Source organism: Calliphora vicina, chromosome 3 (genome assembly GCF_958450345.1).
Source record: "Calliphora vicina chromosome 3, idCalVici1.1, whole genome shotgun sequence".
In the NCBI taxonomy this organism is placed as follows: domain Eukaryota; kingdom Metazoa; phylum Arthropoda; class Insecta; order Diptera; family Calliphoridae; genus Calliphora; species Calliphora vicina.
In genome coordinates, this window is record NC_088782.1 from 36,397,867 (window position 1) to 36,413,729 (window position 15,863).

A 15,863-nucleotide genomic window follows, 5' to 3' on the forward strand; every position below is an offset into this window, starting at 1 on the left:
GTATTCTTTTAATTGCAAGTAAAAATAAATATTCACTCTCTTTTAATACACATACTTTAAAAACACACTGGTTGTGTAATAATACACCTACAATACACTGACTAATTCTGCAATTCGTCATTTTCAGAATTAGTGCCATCTTCTAGTAGTTTCATGAAGTCTCTTCGAGTTGTTAAGTTTTTCCTAATTAACTTGCTACGTAAATATCATAAGGTAGACATGTTATATATCAATGGATAGGGGATTTTGTGTATTCTTCAAAATATATATGTAACTTTAGATAATTAAAAAATTCGTGGAACACTTTTTTGAAAAATATGCTTGTTATTGAGTTTTTGCAAACATAAAAATTTTACAAATTGAAATAAAATTTTTATTTATAAATATGAAATTTTACAGTTATGTAGATTTTTCTATTGAAAAAGGAAAAATAAAAACGTATTTTTAAATTTGTAACCAAAACTCCCGCAATTCCCAAAAAAGTGTTGCAAAATCCCAAAAATGGGATTTTTTAATTTTTTTGCTATAATATCCTTACCAGGAGAGGATTTATCGGAATCCTTTACAAAATATTTAAGAACATATTGGGCCATCTAAAATGGGGTTCTATATTGTAATATCGACTATGAGATTTGAGAATTTTTGCCCTAAATTTTAATTTTACACAAAAAAATGGGGGTTTTTGGATGGACTTGAACCCCTGGGTATCAAAAATTTTCCACTTGTTTTTCATTCGAAATAGTTGATGTAAAGTTAGCATTTCAAAAAGTTTAAATTCCTAATATATCTTCTTAGACATTTTTTAGATAACTTATGACGAAAAAAAATACTTTTTTCCCAAAAACTAGCGAAAAAATGCCTTTTTAAAATTTTTAAATTCAAATGCATATAACTTTGATGTCGGTCACAATGGAGAAAATCGGGAAATATTTCGACCCGCTGTTATCTAAAAAATGGAATAGGGTGGGTAAAACTGCTGAAAATTTTATTTTTAAATGCAAATATCTTCCAAGTTATAAGAGATAATTGAGTAGATTCTAAATATGTTTTTTTTTTGGAAATCGGAATACAGGCTAAGAAATAGTTTTAAAAATTTAACATTTCCGTGATGTTCTACTTTGGGGACCCCTGGTAGGCCAATGCAGCCAAATTTCAAAATTTAAACTTGAAAACACTTCTTTTTCGCGTACGTAAAATTTCATTTAAAACGGACTAAGGGTTTAGAAGTTACAGATTCATTTCCCTCTTCTTATACCCTTCAACTTCATGAGAAGGGTATAATAAGTTTTTCATTCCGTTTGTAATTTCCACAATATAATCTTTGGACCCTGTAAAGTATATATATTCTGGATACTATAGATAGCGGAGTAGATTAAAGCATGTCCGACTGTCTGTCCGTCTGTCTGTCTGTCTGTTCAAATCAACTTTCCGAAGCTCCCAAATAACTTACATACACGATTCATACATCAATATCTCCGGAATTCTTCCTGCTCGGTTGCTATTTAAAATCGAAAAAAATCCACAAATGGCTGAACACCAGGACAACCTCGATTTTTGACCTATACCTGGATTATTAAGTCATTATTATAGATAATATGGATATCTAATAGGGTACTTAATTAATGGGGTTTATGGTTTAATCGGTTAACCGACCAAATAATTAATCGGGGTTTTGATTTATTCGGTTAATAATCGGTTAATTTAAAATTATTCGATTAACCGAATAATATCTATTTTAATTTTAAATTGAAAATACAACCACGAATTTTGTGTACAAAAACATAAAAAAAAAACCGAAACATAACAATTCAACCAAAAAATAATACCAAATATGGTATTTGAGATCCTTTTTGTATACACATTTGAGTTTTTTTATTATTTTAGTGAGATCTTCTGAAATAATCTTTTATAAAAAGAATATAATTTAATTTTTTTCCTTTTAAACGATTTTTTTCTTTAGATTTAATAAAACTTGAGAGAGTTTATTCCAAACTCTCTAGCTGTATGCAGATGTTGGAGAAACCGAAAGCATGATGAAGAATATTCAATATCTCAGTTTTTTATAGTTTTTTCTAAGCATATCATTGGTGTCCTTTTTGGATTGTTTTAGATTGAATAGTTTTGCTAGTTTCGTTTAGTTTCGTTAGGTTCTGTACATGTAAATGAAAACAAAGTTTTAAATACATGTAAATTAAATATGTCAGTTGTTATTTCACTAAACATTTTTCTTGGATGTTCGAAAAAATATATAATTTTAATTTGAAATTTGTAATTGAATTGGAAAAATAATTACAAAAACAAGGAATTTCGGTTAATCGAAACAAATTAATCGGTTTATTTGTTATTTGAAAATCGGCAATTTTAATTTATTCGAACAGTTAACCGTCCAAAATTTAACGGTTAATCGATTGAATACCCTAATATCTAATGATAGATATTTCAAAGACCTTTGCAGCGACGTATAAAGGACCATAGTAAGTTTGACCTACAATGAGTAAAAATCATAAAAAAGAAAAAAATTTTAACCCGAATTTTTTTTTCTCGTTAAATATAAAAAAAAAATTAAAAAAAAAATTAAATTTAAAAAATTTTAAAAAAAAATTTCCAAAAAATTAAAGAAACAACTTTGAAAGAACCAATGTGGTTTACCTAAAAATATTTAAAATTTTTATTTTGAAGTATAATTTGGTGAAGGGTATATAAGATTCGGCACTGCCGAATATAGCTCTCTTACTTGTTTTTTATACTTGTTTATATACATTTCATATTTTTCACATAAAAAACATTTTTTCGGAATAAATTTTCCCCAAAAAAAATTACAAACGATTTCTAAATATCTGTGCTATAAAAGTGCTATTATTTCTCTCGCCCCTCTCTCTAAAGGATGACTGTATTTAATATAAATGCTTCCAAGCATTATTTTTAAGAAAGAGCCATTAAAGCCAACCAAAAAATAGCAAGGGAAGAGCAGAGAAAAACGTAACGTATTCGTGATTTGCAGTGCTTATGCTGGCTATAAATGTTGAGTTATAAATGTGGACTGTGATTGGCAGCAAACCATCAAACAAGTTAATTACCAAAATATACGTTACTTCTACAGCTACTACTACTACCACTTGTACTTTGCTTCATTTTGCTTGTTGTTTCTTCATTTTAATGTTGCTGTATGTTGCTACTTTATATCTTAACAATAAATTTTGTCCATATAATTGTTGATTTACTGGACGGCATATCTATGCAAGTGCGGGTGTATGAAATGTATTTAGGAGCAAAAATCATGTACGAAATGTTTAAATGGTTCTTTCAATTTTTTATATCCAAAAAATCGACTGGTTTAAACGTGCGTGTTAAATAAAATCAAACTATATACATGAGTTTTAATTTAATGCTTGCAATTTTAATTTTATACCATGGATATTTTTGGTTTCATTTAATTGAACACTAAATATTAATTGTGGTGCCATGGAAGTATGTTGTTAAATTTTTGGAAATACATAAACATTTTTTGATTTAAATTCTTATATAATGTTGTAGTAAACTTAAGAATTATTAAACTAAATCAGCTGTATTAATAGAAGTTTTTTTTCAATATGGAGTTCTACTATGATTCAAATATTTTGCTATCGTTCGTCTATAGTTATGGCTTTCAAATGTATTGAGTTATTTTTGCAAAATTAAAAGAAGAAAAAAAACGTAATATTAGGCATATCTACACCACCATAGAGGGGAGGGTATATTGCGTTTGTGCTGTAAAGTATACCGAATCACTTTTTAATTCGATCAAACGATATCCATCCGGCTAGCTTATGAGAGAGAACGAGTTAGGAATTTGAAATTTTGATAAAAAAATAGGTGAAATTCCGAAGGGCGTAGGGGCCACATATTCGAAAAATGTGATACGTTTTAATACCCTTCACCTTCGTGAGAAGGGTATATATAAGTTTGTCATTCCGTTTGTAATATAACTTATATATATTCAGGATCCTTATAGATAGCGGATTCAATCAAGCCATGTCCATCTGTCTGTCCGTCTGTCTGTTGAAATCAATTTTCTGAAGATCCCAAATATCTTCGGAATCCAAATCTTCAATAATTCTGTCAGACATGCTTTCGAGAAGTTTAAAATTAGCAAAATCGGTCCACAAATGGCTGAGATATGAGGAAAATACAACCTCGATTTTTTACCTATTTTTGACCTAATCTGGATTACTAAGTCATTAATATAGACAATATGGTATCTAATGATAGATATTTAAAAGACCTTGGAACTACAATCTGTCATAATCGGAAAAAACATTTTTTAACCCGAATTTTTTTTTTAACAAAAAAAAAATTAAAACACCAAAAAAAAATTTCAAAATTTAAAAAAAATTTTAATATAACAATTCGAAAAAGAAATGTTTCCAAAAAATTAAAAATCAACTGGAAAAAAATTTTGTTTACCTAAAAATATTTAAAATTTGTATTTTGAAGTATAATTTGGTGAACGGTATATACGATTCGGCATAGCCGAATATATGTAGGTACAATGGGCGTGGTACCTCCCATAACAAGTAAAAATGTATTAATAGCTACCGAGCGTAGCAGGTACGGTCAGCTAGTAAAGTATATATATTCTGGATCCTTATAGATAGCGGAGTCGATTAAGCCATGTCCATCTATCTGTCTGTCCGTCTGTCTGTTGAAATCAATTTTCTGAAGATCCCAGATATCTGGGATCCAAATCTTCAGCAAAATCGGTCTACAAATGGCTGAGATATGAAGAAAATTCGGGTACAATCTCGATTTTTTATCTATTTTTGACCTATATCTGGATTACTAAGTCATTAATATAGACAATATGGATATCTAATGATAGATATTTCAAAGACATTTGCAACGACGTATATTATATACGGTATATAAGACCATAATAAGTTGGAACCACAATGGGTCAAAATCGGAAAAAATATTTTTTAAACCGAATTTTTTTTTCACAAAAAAAAAATTAAAAAACCAAAAAAAAATTTCAAAATTTAAACAAAAAAAATTTCAATTTAAAAAAAAATGTAAAATAACAATTCGAAAATTCCTATAGTTCCGATATTTTAAATCGGATAGGAAACAAAAAAATGGCACGTGTTGAACCTTCGCTTTACCAATACCCACGCGGGTGATTTTTAATTTTGTTTCGATTTAAATAAAATTAAGACTCACTGAACAAATTTTAGAGTTCTGGAGAATTTATTAAAATCATTTTAAACTTTTTATGAGGTTTTTTAGATTTTTTTAAATTTTGTTCGTCGCTTATATGTATAAAAGTGCAATACCACCCGGGCACTGTGGTTCCAAATGAAAATCTAGGTGGACAAAATTATGAAAATCGGTATCTTCAGAATTTGGAAAACCTACAAATGGGTTTTTCGTTTTCTCGACAGAAGCGCCAGAAGTTCAAAAAATTTTGAATCATATTTTCGTTAATTTTTTTTAATATTTTACTGCTTTACTAAATTAGATATATCTCAATGGTTTTACCATATAGAAATTTATACTTCAAAACATAGATAAACTTTGATATAGGCTTTTATTAAATGTATATCTTATATTTATGGGCCTCTCCATTTTCCTGTTATAGTTCTTTAAACTTGATTCTCAAATATACTGATATTATTATACCCTACACCACCATAGTGGGGAGGGTATTATGCGTTTGTGCATATGTTTGTAACGCCCAAAAATATTGGTCTAACACCCACCTTAAAGTATACCGATCGACTTAGAATCACTTTCTGAGTCGATTAAACGATTTCTGTCTGTCCGTCTGGCTGGCCGGGGTTTCTGGCTGTCCATGTAAACCTTGTGCGCAGAGTACAGGTCGCAATTTTGAAGATATTTCGATAAAATTTGGTACATATAATTTTTTCGGCCCAAGGACGAACCCTATTGAAACTGGCTGAAATCGGTCCATTATTTGACCTAGCCCCCATACAAATGTCCTCTCGAAATTGGACTTTATCGGTCATAATTGTTTAATTTATACATACATCTACACAAATTTCGCTCCAAATAAGTTTTATATATACAAAATTCATGTCACTAAATTTTGTTACGATCGGTCCATAATTAGTCATAGCTTCCATATAGACCCGCTTCCGAAAATCACTTTAACGTGCTTAAATCACTTAAAAATGTTGGTATATACACAAAATTCAACATAAATAACTTTCATGTAGACATAAATCACACGACCTAATTTTATGGTGATCGGTCCATAATTGGCCATCGCTTCCGAAAATCACTCACGAATATAAATTATTGAAATTTTAAAAGAAAAATATTTTTACCCATTTACTTGGTGTAGGGTATTATATGGTCGGGCTTGACCGAGCATACTTTCTTACTTGTTTTTTCTAAGAATGTTATATAGCTTGCCAAAAAAAAAAAAGACCGTCGAAGCCCGTCCAATGACTATATACATCATTTAAAGAAACTTCTGGGGAATGTCCTTGTAAAAAAATTGTAGCCGCCAGCACCCGCCGAAATACTTTTTTTTTAATTTTTACGAAATGGAATTTTTAGAAATATTTCTTTATTTATTATTGGTTTTTATATATCTACTGTAACTTGAAATATTGTAAATATATCTTTTTAAAAATTTAGTTTCAGAAAGACATGAAAACGTATTTTTTTTAATTTTATATTAATGTTTTTTATATATATATATATCTAGACACTACTGTAACTTGAAAAAAGTTTATATTGATCTTTTAAAGATTTTTTTTTGGAATCGGAGATACCAATTCTTTATAAAGAGATCGCCAAATAATTTTGTCCACCTAGATTTTGATTTGGAAGCACAGTGCCGGGTGGGTATTGGTAAACCATGTACATAAAAAAAACATTTGGTAAAGCGAAAGTTAAAACTACTTTAAGCCTCCATATCGCCGCGTTTGGTGCATTTGTAGGGTCCTTTTTAATAATTTAAACTCGAATACTCCTTGTCTACGCCCACGTCAGATTTTATACCAATCGGTCCAGTCATTTAGAACTGCCAGATTTATTTGCAAAAATGTTGATTCTTTCCCACTGTGCGCTTTGGCTTATTGTAATGGTTTCCATAATAATTCGGTGCAAAGAGGATTTTCTGTTCGGTTGATGTAGAGTCCAACCTTGATTTCGAACATGAAAAATCGTCTTTCAAGGTCTCTCGGCTTCAATTCGTATGGATGAATCCTGCTGCTCGCAATATTTGGAATTGCTGCTTAAGTAGCTTCCAATGAAAAAAGCAATAACCCCCATATTTTTTGATGGTGGGTATAAAAAATATATAGAAAGTATAAAAAAATGCATTTATCTTTAACCACAATAACTACATTTTGCAGGTTTCAATGACTTTATACTGATATTTTTTTTTGTTTGTATTTTTCAACATTTTGTTTATCATGTTTTCCTACTTTCTATAGAGAATTATTTTTTCTTATAGCTTTTTACTTTGAAAGCAAAATAAATTGGAATTTTACCATATTTATCTATCTTTTGATTAATGAAGCTTAATATTGGTAGTTTTTTTCGCATCTCTTTTAATAGAGATATAATTTGTAAAGGAAAACAAGTAAATCATAAGCCATTACTCAAATAAACAAACTAGTGCTTTAAAGGTAAATGGTTATAATTTATACTTCGGTTTTTTTAGGAAATAAGTAAGTAAAGTATTTTAGCAAGATAAATATATTAAGTAATGATGACTTATCATTAAAAATTTTGTTGGGGGAAAAAAATAGAATAGAAATTTATCCTTCAAACTAAATTTAAGTTATAAAGTTCAAATATGTTAAAGAAAGAAACTGTTCTTTAAAAAGTGTTTAACCAAAAATTTAATGACAAGGTGGTAAATGTAGAAAGTATTACTTAATACAACTTAAAAAACTAAAACCACAAAGATTGACCATTTGCTAAAGTTCTCTCACTTCCACTTTTTGTCCTGTAAGAACAATTATGCACACACTGATTTTCTTATTTTTTTTCACTTTCAGTCTCAAGGCTGTTTGCTGGAAATTTGAAACTTCCTTGTTAAAAAAGTTTTCGGAAATGTTTGATAGAAACAACCATAGAAACTTTTTTGAAATTAAAATCTAAAAAAGACTAGAGCAGAAAGAAAGTTGATAAAATGCACTTTGACATGAAAACACTGAGAACAGGAAATAACAAACGAAAATGGAAACTGTTCAAATTACTTTGCATTTTTAAATTTAGCAAAAGAAATAGGGATGATAATCTTGGTTAGATAAAATGTAAGATAAATATATGAATTTTAATATGGAAGGAAGTTTTAAGCAGAGTTTGGAATGAATCGTGTTCGACTGGTAAATAATACAAAAGTTACACGGAAATACTTCGCACGTGCTGTAGAACACACATACATTTGTTGTCAAATCCGGTGCAATAGTTTGACTAATATTGACATTATTGAATAAAAAAAACACTTTCAATATTAAATTTTAATGTACAATAGGGTGGCTCTTATTTTGCTCTTTTTGATTTTCTATGATTCCAAGGTCCAATAGTTTTCTGACATCGACTTGATAGTAGCAAACAATCCAAAAATTTAGTACAGAATTTGTGTCAGAATTTGGCAAAATTGGTAGATGATTTCAAATGGAATAAGAGCATATCTATTTATACCCTGCACCACCATAGTGGGGAGGGTATTATGCGTTTGTGCAGATGTTTGTAACGCCCAAAAATATTAGTCTAACACCCACCTTAAAGTATACCGATCGACTTAGAATCACTTTCTGAGTCGATTAAACGATTTCCGTCCGTCCGTCTGGTCGGCAATTTTGACGATATTTCGATCAAATTTGGTACATATTATTTTTTCGGCCCAAGGACCAAGCCTATTGAAACTGGCTGAAATCGGTCCTTTATTTCACCTAGCCCCCATACAAACGTTCTTCCGAAATTGAACTTTATCGGTCATAAATGTTTAATTTATATATGTATCTCCACAAATTCCGCTCCAAATAAGTTTTATATATACAAAATTCATGTCACCAAATTTTGTTACGATCGGTTCATAATTAGTCATAGCTCCCATATAGACCCGCTTCCGAAAATCACTTTAACGTGCATAAATCGCTTAAAAATGTTGGTATACTCACAAAATTCAACATAGTAAACTTACATATAGACACAAATAACACGACCTAATTTCATGGTGATCGGTCCATAATTGGTCATAGCCCCCATATAAGGCCCACTTCCGAAAATCACTCAAAAATACAAATTATTGAAATTTTAAAAGAAAAATGTTTTTACTCTTTTACTTAGTGTAGGGTATTATATGGTCGGGCTTGACCGACCATACTTTCTTACTTGTTTTAATATGTATAAATATATTTATTAATTATCCAGGGCAACACACCAAAATTTTCCAGATTATTTTCTACATGTAAAAATAAAATATTTTTACACAATTTAGTTTACAGAGTTAATGATATTGTACAATGATATAATCACCACAAACAACGCAAAAACTGTCTGGTTTATTTGTACAACGTCTTTTCTTCGTAGACATTATTTCATTAATGATACATTTAACATAAAAACCAAATTAGTTTGGATGTAGTTAAAAAGGGAAATTTAAAATATTTTTTTTCAATTAATCTCTAAAACCAGAGGTGGTAGTAAATAAACTACCACTTGGATCAGTTATTTTGATTTCAGAAAATTTACATAAAAAAGTTTTAATGACTAAATCTAAAACACAAGAATTTTAACATCCTTGAATCATGACTCTCTACTTAAGCGAAAAAGATTTTTGTGAAGAGTAATTATCTAGAAAGTACTTAAGATTCGGGATATACTGACCGAATAATATAAAAAATTGTGTAAATTATGTAGGTATGGAAAAACTAATGGCACCATCATCAGCTTTTATTATTTCAAAAAATGTAAAAAAACCTCCATTTTGTTGTGCTGCGTTCCCAGGAAAAACTGCATTAGTTCCGTAACTAGTTTTATATCGCATGATTACAGCCAGTAGTGTTACGACTAATCATTTTTGTTTGAAATTGTACCATTCAGAACAAGTTCTATGGAATCATTACGAAGCCAGTACCCATTCCTTTTAACGATTCTGCAACCAATCAATGATTTTTTCTTAAAATTGTCACCTTCACACACCTTATTAAGAACATTTTTAGAACTAGTTCACCATGAGTGGCAAGGGTATATATAAGGGGGATTTCATGTCAAGTAAAATTTCCAGAAAGATCAGTGGAGAACACTCTGAGTTAGAGGGGGTCAATCAAAAACGTTTTTGATTTTTTTTTCAAAATGCGCCCTTTTTTATCAAAAGAAAGCTTAGACATTTTCCTTGAAGACCTATTTGATCGCTTAGTGGGATGCTGGTTAGATATTTATCAAAATAAATGTTTTGTAACTCAAAACATAAAATTTTTGTCTTTTTTTGCAAAATGAAATTTTGACATTTTGGCCAAGCAGGTGTTTTTTCTCATCCATGTAACTTATTACTTATTCTCATCCATATTAACTTATGTTCTTAGAAAAAAAATCAAATTTTTGAAATTTTTTTTCCGAAATCAAAAACTTTTTTGACTTTTTTTTCAAAATGGGCACTTTTTTCTCAAAAGAAAGCTTAGACATTTTCCTTGAAGACCTATTATTGAAAAACTTTGTTAATTTTTTTTTTCAAAATGGACCCTTTTTATCTAATTCTTAAAGCAATAGGCCTAAGCTTTCTTTTGAGCAAAAAAAAATTTTGAACATAAAGTTCGATTTTTCAAAAATTTGTTAAAGCTGAATAGTTATAATTCTCACACCTGTTATACTCTAAATTATCATACTTGGTACTGGATACCATTTAAATTTTTATTCTTTTATTACATTAGTAAATGCTGGCTTATTGATTTTTAGATATATTTAACTTTTGTTGCATTCATTTTTATAAAAGCCCACGATGTATCTTCTTAAAAAATATCGTTTTTGAACATACATAATGCAATTAGTTTAATAGATACGTCCAAATCCATCATTTGTTCTATTTTCGTTCAACATAAAGTTTTTTGCATTTTTGTATTGCATTTTTCTTCAATTATTTATACCCTATACCACCATAGTGAGGAGGTTATATTGGGTTAGTGCTGATGTTTGTAATGTGCTAACCTCAAAGTATACCAATCTGCTCAGGATAACTTTCTGAGTCGATAAGGCGATGTCCGTCCGTCTGTCTGTCCATGTAATCAAACTACAGGTCGCAATTTCAAAGATAATTCGACAAAATTTTGTGCAAGCTTTTGTATTGGTCCAAGGACTGAGCCTATTGAATTTGGTTAGAATTGTTCCATTATTTCTCCTAGCGATTCTCCATACGATTGCTCTATCTGAAAGCTCTCATAAATATCTTATTTATAAAGATATCCAAACCAAATTCAACACAAATGAATGTTGAAAAAAATTACAAGGTCCGACAAATAAATTTTGATAGAGGACCCAAAAAAAGACACGTGTATCGGCGTTTTGAAAGTTTACATCTGAATTTCATTTGAGCGGGGGTTATTGTTGATTTTTAGTTAAATTTTAACTATTTTTTTTTCATGCTAAATTTTTGGGGTACTTTAAAATAAAATTCTTAATAAATGTGAAATTAACCCTAGGTGTTCTTTTGTTATGTCTTATTTCTGACTTTCTGGTTGAATTTTCCGTTTTGGTGTATTCAGGGACTTACAGTAAAATTTCACGGATAATATTTTTGCGGAAAATTTTAACCCCTTAAATCCCTGTTTTAATGGAGTTTTTTGCTCTTTTTTTAAAAGAAGGACAATGCCTTGAGGATTTAGAGGGTTAACTTATTCTACAAAAATGTTCTCCGTAACATTTTACATAAATTTTATGAACACATTTTATTATGCCGATTAACAATAAGAATGCGCCAGAGTTGGGAAACTTTATCCCCCCTCAAATGAAATTCAGATGTAAACTTTCCAACCGCCGATTCACGTGTTTTTTTATTGTCTCCTCTATCAAAATTTATTGGTCGGACCTTGTAATTTTGGAAAAAACTTGATTTTGTTGTATAGTGTAGTTAGTCATATAAGGCCCACTTCCGAAAATCACTTTAACCAGCATTTTAACGAGTATAGGTTTCTTAAAAATTTTGGTATTCAAATAAAATTCAACACAAATAGGTTTCATATATACAGAAAACAAGCTGCATAATATTATGGCAATTTGTCCATAATTAGTCTTATATAGCTCCCATACAAATTTTAAAAGAAAACTCTTTTTCTCGTTGTAGGGAATCATATGTTCGGGCTACACCGACTACACTTTCTTACTTGTTTTTTTTTTGGAAACTATAAAACCAATATTAAACTCTATAAAATTTATTAAGAATCACAATATTGTTCTTCATTACGGATTCTATAAGTAGTTCTTTGGATGTTGTCAAAGAATCTAGAGTGGTTCTGGTTATAGCCGGAACTAGTGATTTTGAAAAAAAAAAGTTTTAAAAATTTTTCAGGTTTTGTTTATTAGCTACCAAGGCCATCAGCTCATGTCTAGAAATATCTGATTATTTTATGTAGTTATTATTAGATAAAACTTGGATAGTCTTAGCATAAGAGACATGGGTATAATTTGTTAAAGTTTCAAGGACATCCTTGATTACTTTCGGATTTAAATACTTAATACGAAATTTGTTTAATAGTTATTGAAGGGAAATAGCAGATACACCATGCCGACTAGGGTGGCAATATGATTAATATGAATCAGAATATGATAATATGATATTCTATGTTACTAATAATAATCATAAATCTTATCATAATATGATGCTCTTAGATTATGTTTGCCATAATGTGTTTACCATATGTTTGCGTGAAGTTTTCTCGAACTTATAAGGATATTTCACTTCTTCACTATTTCCCCCCGTTTCTTTCTTTAAAAAACAAAAACACTTTTTTAATTAAGAAGCTACACATTTTAGTCCACTTTAATATTTAATGTGTTATTAAGCCAGCAAGTCAGTTCTTGCAAGACTTTAATCTTGCACAAGTATCTTTAAACAGAAATCTCATTTAATCATATTTTTCCTATTACTTTAGATTCTTTTTTCTATACAAAACTTCATTTAAAGCAGATAATTTTTTATTATCTTTTTAGTTTAGTTTTATAACGTTACTTCTTGCTGAAGTTGTTGTTGTCGTTAGTTTGCTTTACAAAGCATAAGTTATAATGTCAACTAAATTACTTCCGTTTCCTGTTTTAAGTGCACATAAATATATACATAGTTAACTGTTTGTTTGTTTGTTTTATCTTCCGTTTAGGTAGCAAATGTGTTTTTTTTTATTGTGACTTTGTTAAAAAAATATTTAGTTATTAAAATAAACTAACATTGTTTATTTTTAATTCTTACTTTTCTAAAAATTAATTTTACTTAAGTTTATTGGTAAGAAACAAAAATTTTGAACAAGGTATCGTACCTTATCCATTCTAAATTTGTTAAAAATTGCTTTATAGTCAAACTTAATTTTAAGTTGCTCAACAATTCTAAATTGAATTAGGTTTATTTTATCGAGGCTCAAAATTCATATCGTAAAATCGCTTAATTGCAATTGTAATTAGTGTAACTTAAAAAGAGATTTACAATAGATTCCATATTCGTATGGTTCCCAATTTCCCTGCTTTTCCTGCAGCTTACAAACATTTTGAAATTGCTGATTGAGTAGCTCCCAAATGATTTTGCTAAACATCCCGCATGTGACGCTTTGTTGCCACAAACTTCGACATTTTCGAAGCAAAAAAACTTTGTTGTTTACACTATAATGTTCAATAAATAAGTGAGAATAAATAACAGATATGTTCTCTTCAAAATGACATTTAAGTTGTTAAAAACACTTTCAAAAGAAAAGACATTTTAAATCCCGCATTTTTAAATCAAACTCGCAATAATAAAATCTTACAGTTCTAAATCAAAATATTCTAATGAAAAACATCTATTATAACCTATATAAAAACTAAACTAAAGCGAATTTAGAAATTCTGGGAACCTAAAATTATGACCATGGAAATTATGTATACCAAATATTAACAAATTCCAATGAGTAGAAAGGTTCAAAAATTATTTTATTTTAAAAAAATTTATCGTTTCGTCCCTATTATAGTAAGTAAAATTCTAACAAAATTTGATTTAATTGACAATTTTAATAAAACTTAATTCCTAAAATTATTCATAATTGTTGTTATTAGAATTTTTATTATTGTCATCAATTTAGCTTTAAGGCTATACATGTTAACAACATTAATATCCACAAAAGGTTTTCATTAAACAAATTAATTTATTTTCTATATATTTGAAATATAAAATAAATAAATATGCCCTGAATTTAGCATTAAAATTATTAACATGATTACATACAGCTACTTTTGTTAGTCTAGTTATATAATGAATGCATAATCCAATTACATTTAAATATAATAAATATTTATTTTTACTCTTTTTTCATATTAAGTTAATAATTAATATGTTTTGTTTTTCTTATGTAATTAATACACTTAGAGAAAAGTCAGGTTGGTATTATGATAATTTTGTAATATGTTAACAATACTTGGTCTCAAAATATTGCACTAAGTTATATATTCAAGAGTGTGACGAAAAAAAGTTTACTTGTATTAAGTTAAATAAAACTTAAACCGTTCAACATAAAATTTCTCAAAAATATATAAATTTATTCAAATATTGTTCGAATTCATTAAACTTAAAAATATTGGCAAATTACTCGGTATTTATAAATATATAAACTTTTTCCGGAAATCCCTCCTTGTTCCTAAAGGGACACTTAAAATCGCACATAGCCTGGAATACCTTTCCTCTGTTATTTAATTGTCGAAACCGGTTTTTTCAAAACACACACTTTTTCGGTTAAACCGGAAACAGGTTTTTTTAAATTTGCCGGTGTTTTGGACACTCTAATCGCAATAATATATTTTATGATACTAAGAATGATTATAAAATGTTTGGATTACTATCATAAGTCTTATCATAATTATTTTATTTTCCAACATAGTCTCCTTTGAGTTCTGTGCACTTTGTCCAACGTTTCTCCAATTTTTATTATCCCTTCCAAAAAATAAGATTTCTTGAGGTCATAAAAATATTTATAGCAAACGCGGCAGCAATCTTGGGGAAAGCTTTCTCATACCCAAGTGATCATTCAAAATTGAAACCACTGAGCCATGTGATATGCCTATGACTTCCACAATCTCTCGCATTTTCAATCTCCGATCGGCCAACTCCATATCATGATTTTTTTACATTGTTTTGGGTGTAGAGACCTCAGCTTGTACGGCCACAATGAAATTCAGTAATCCACCTGTTTACCATTGAAATTGATGGTGCAGAATCAACTGACAGATGCCTGTGTTGACAGAAGCAGTATTGTCCTTTTAATTAAGAGCAGAAATTCAAAAAGTCGCGCAATTAACCCAGCGTCCGCGATGGATACACCGTAGAGTGTTATTGTCCATTTTAATTTTTTGGAAAAAAAAAAATTTCGAGTTGTTATTTGAAATTTTTTTTTAAATTTAAAAAAAAAAATTTATTTTTGAAATTTTTTTTGGTGAAAAATTGATATTATTTATTGAATACCAATCAAGGTCTGTCTTCCACTGCATAAGTTTCATCATCAATCACACAACAACTGTATATTTTTCATAAAATTCGACCACAATTTCGCTCGTTCTTTTCTTCTAAGTTCTCTACCGCATTGCCTTCTGAAACTTTCTGAGCTTTATATGACTTCAACACAGCATTAGCTTTGGCTCTGCGTACAGTGGTTTAGAATTTTTTTTTTTGGAAATAA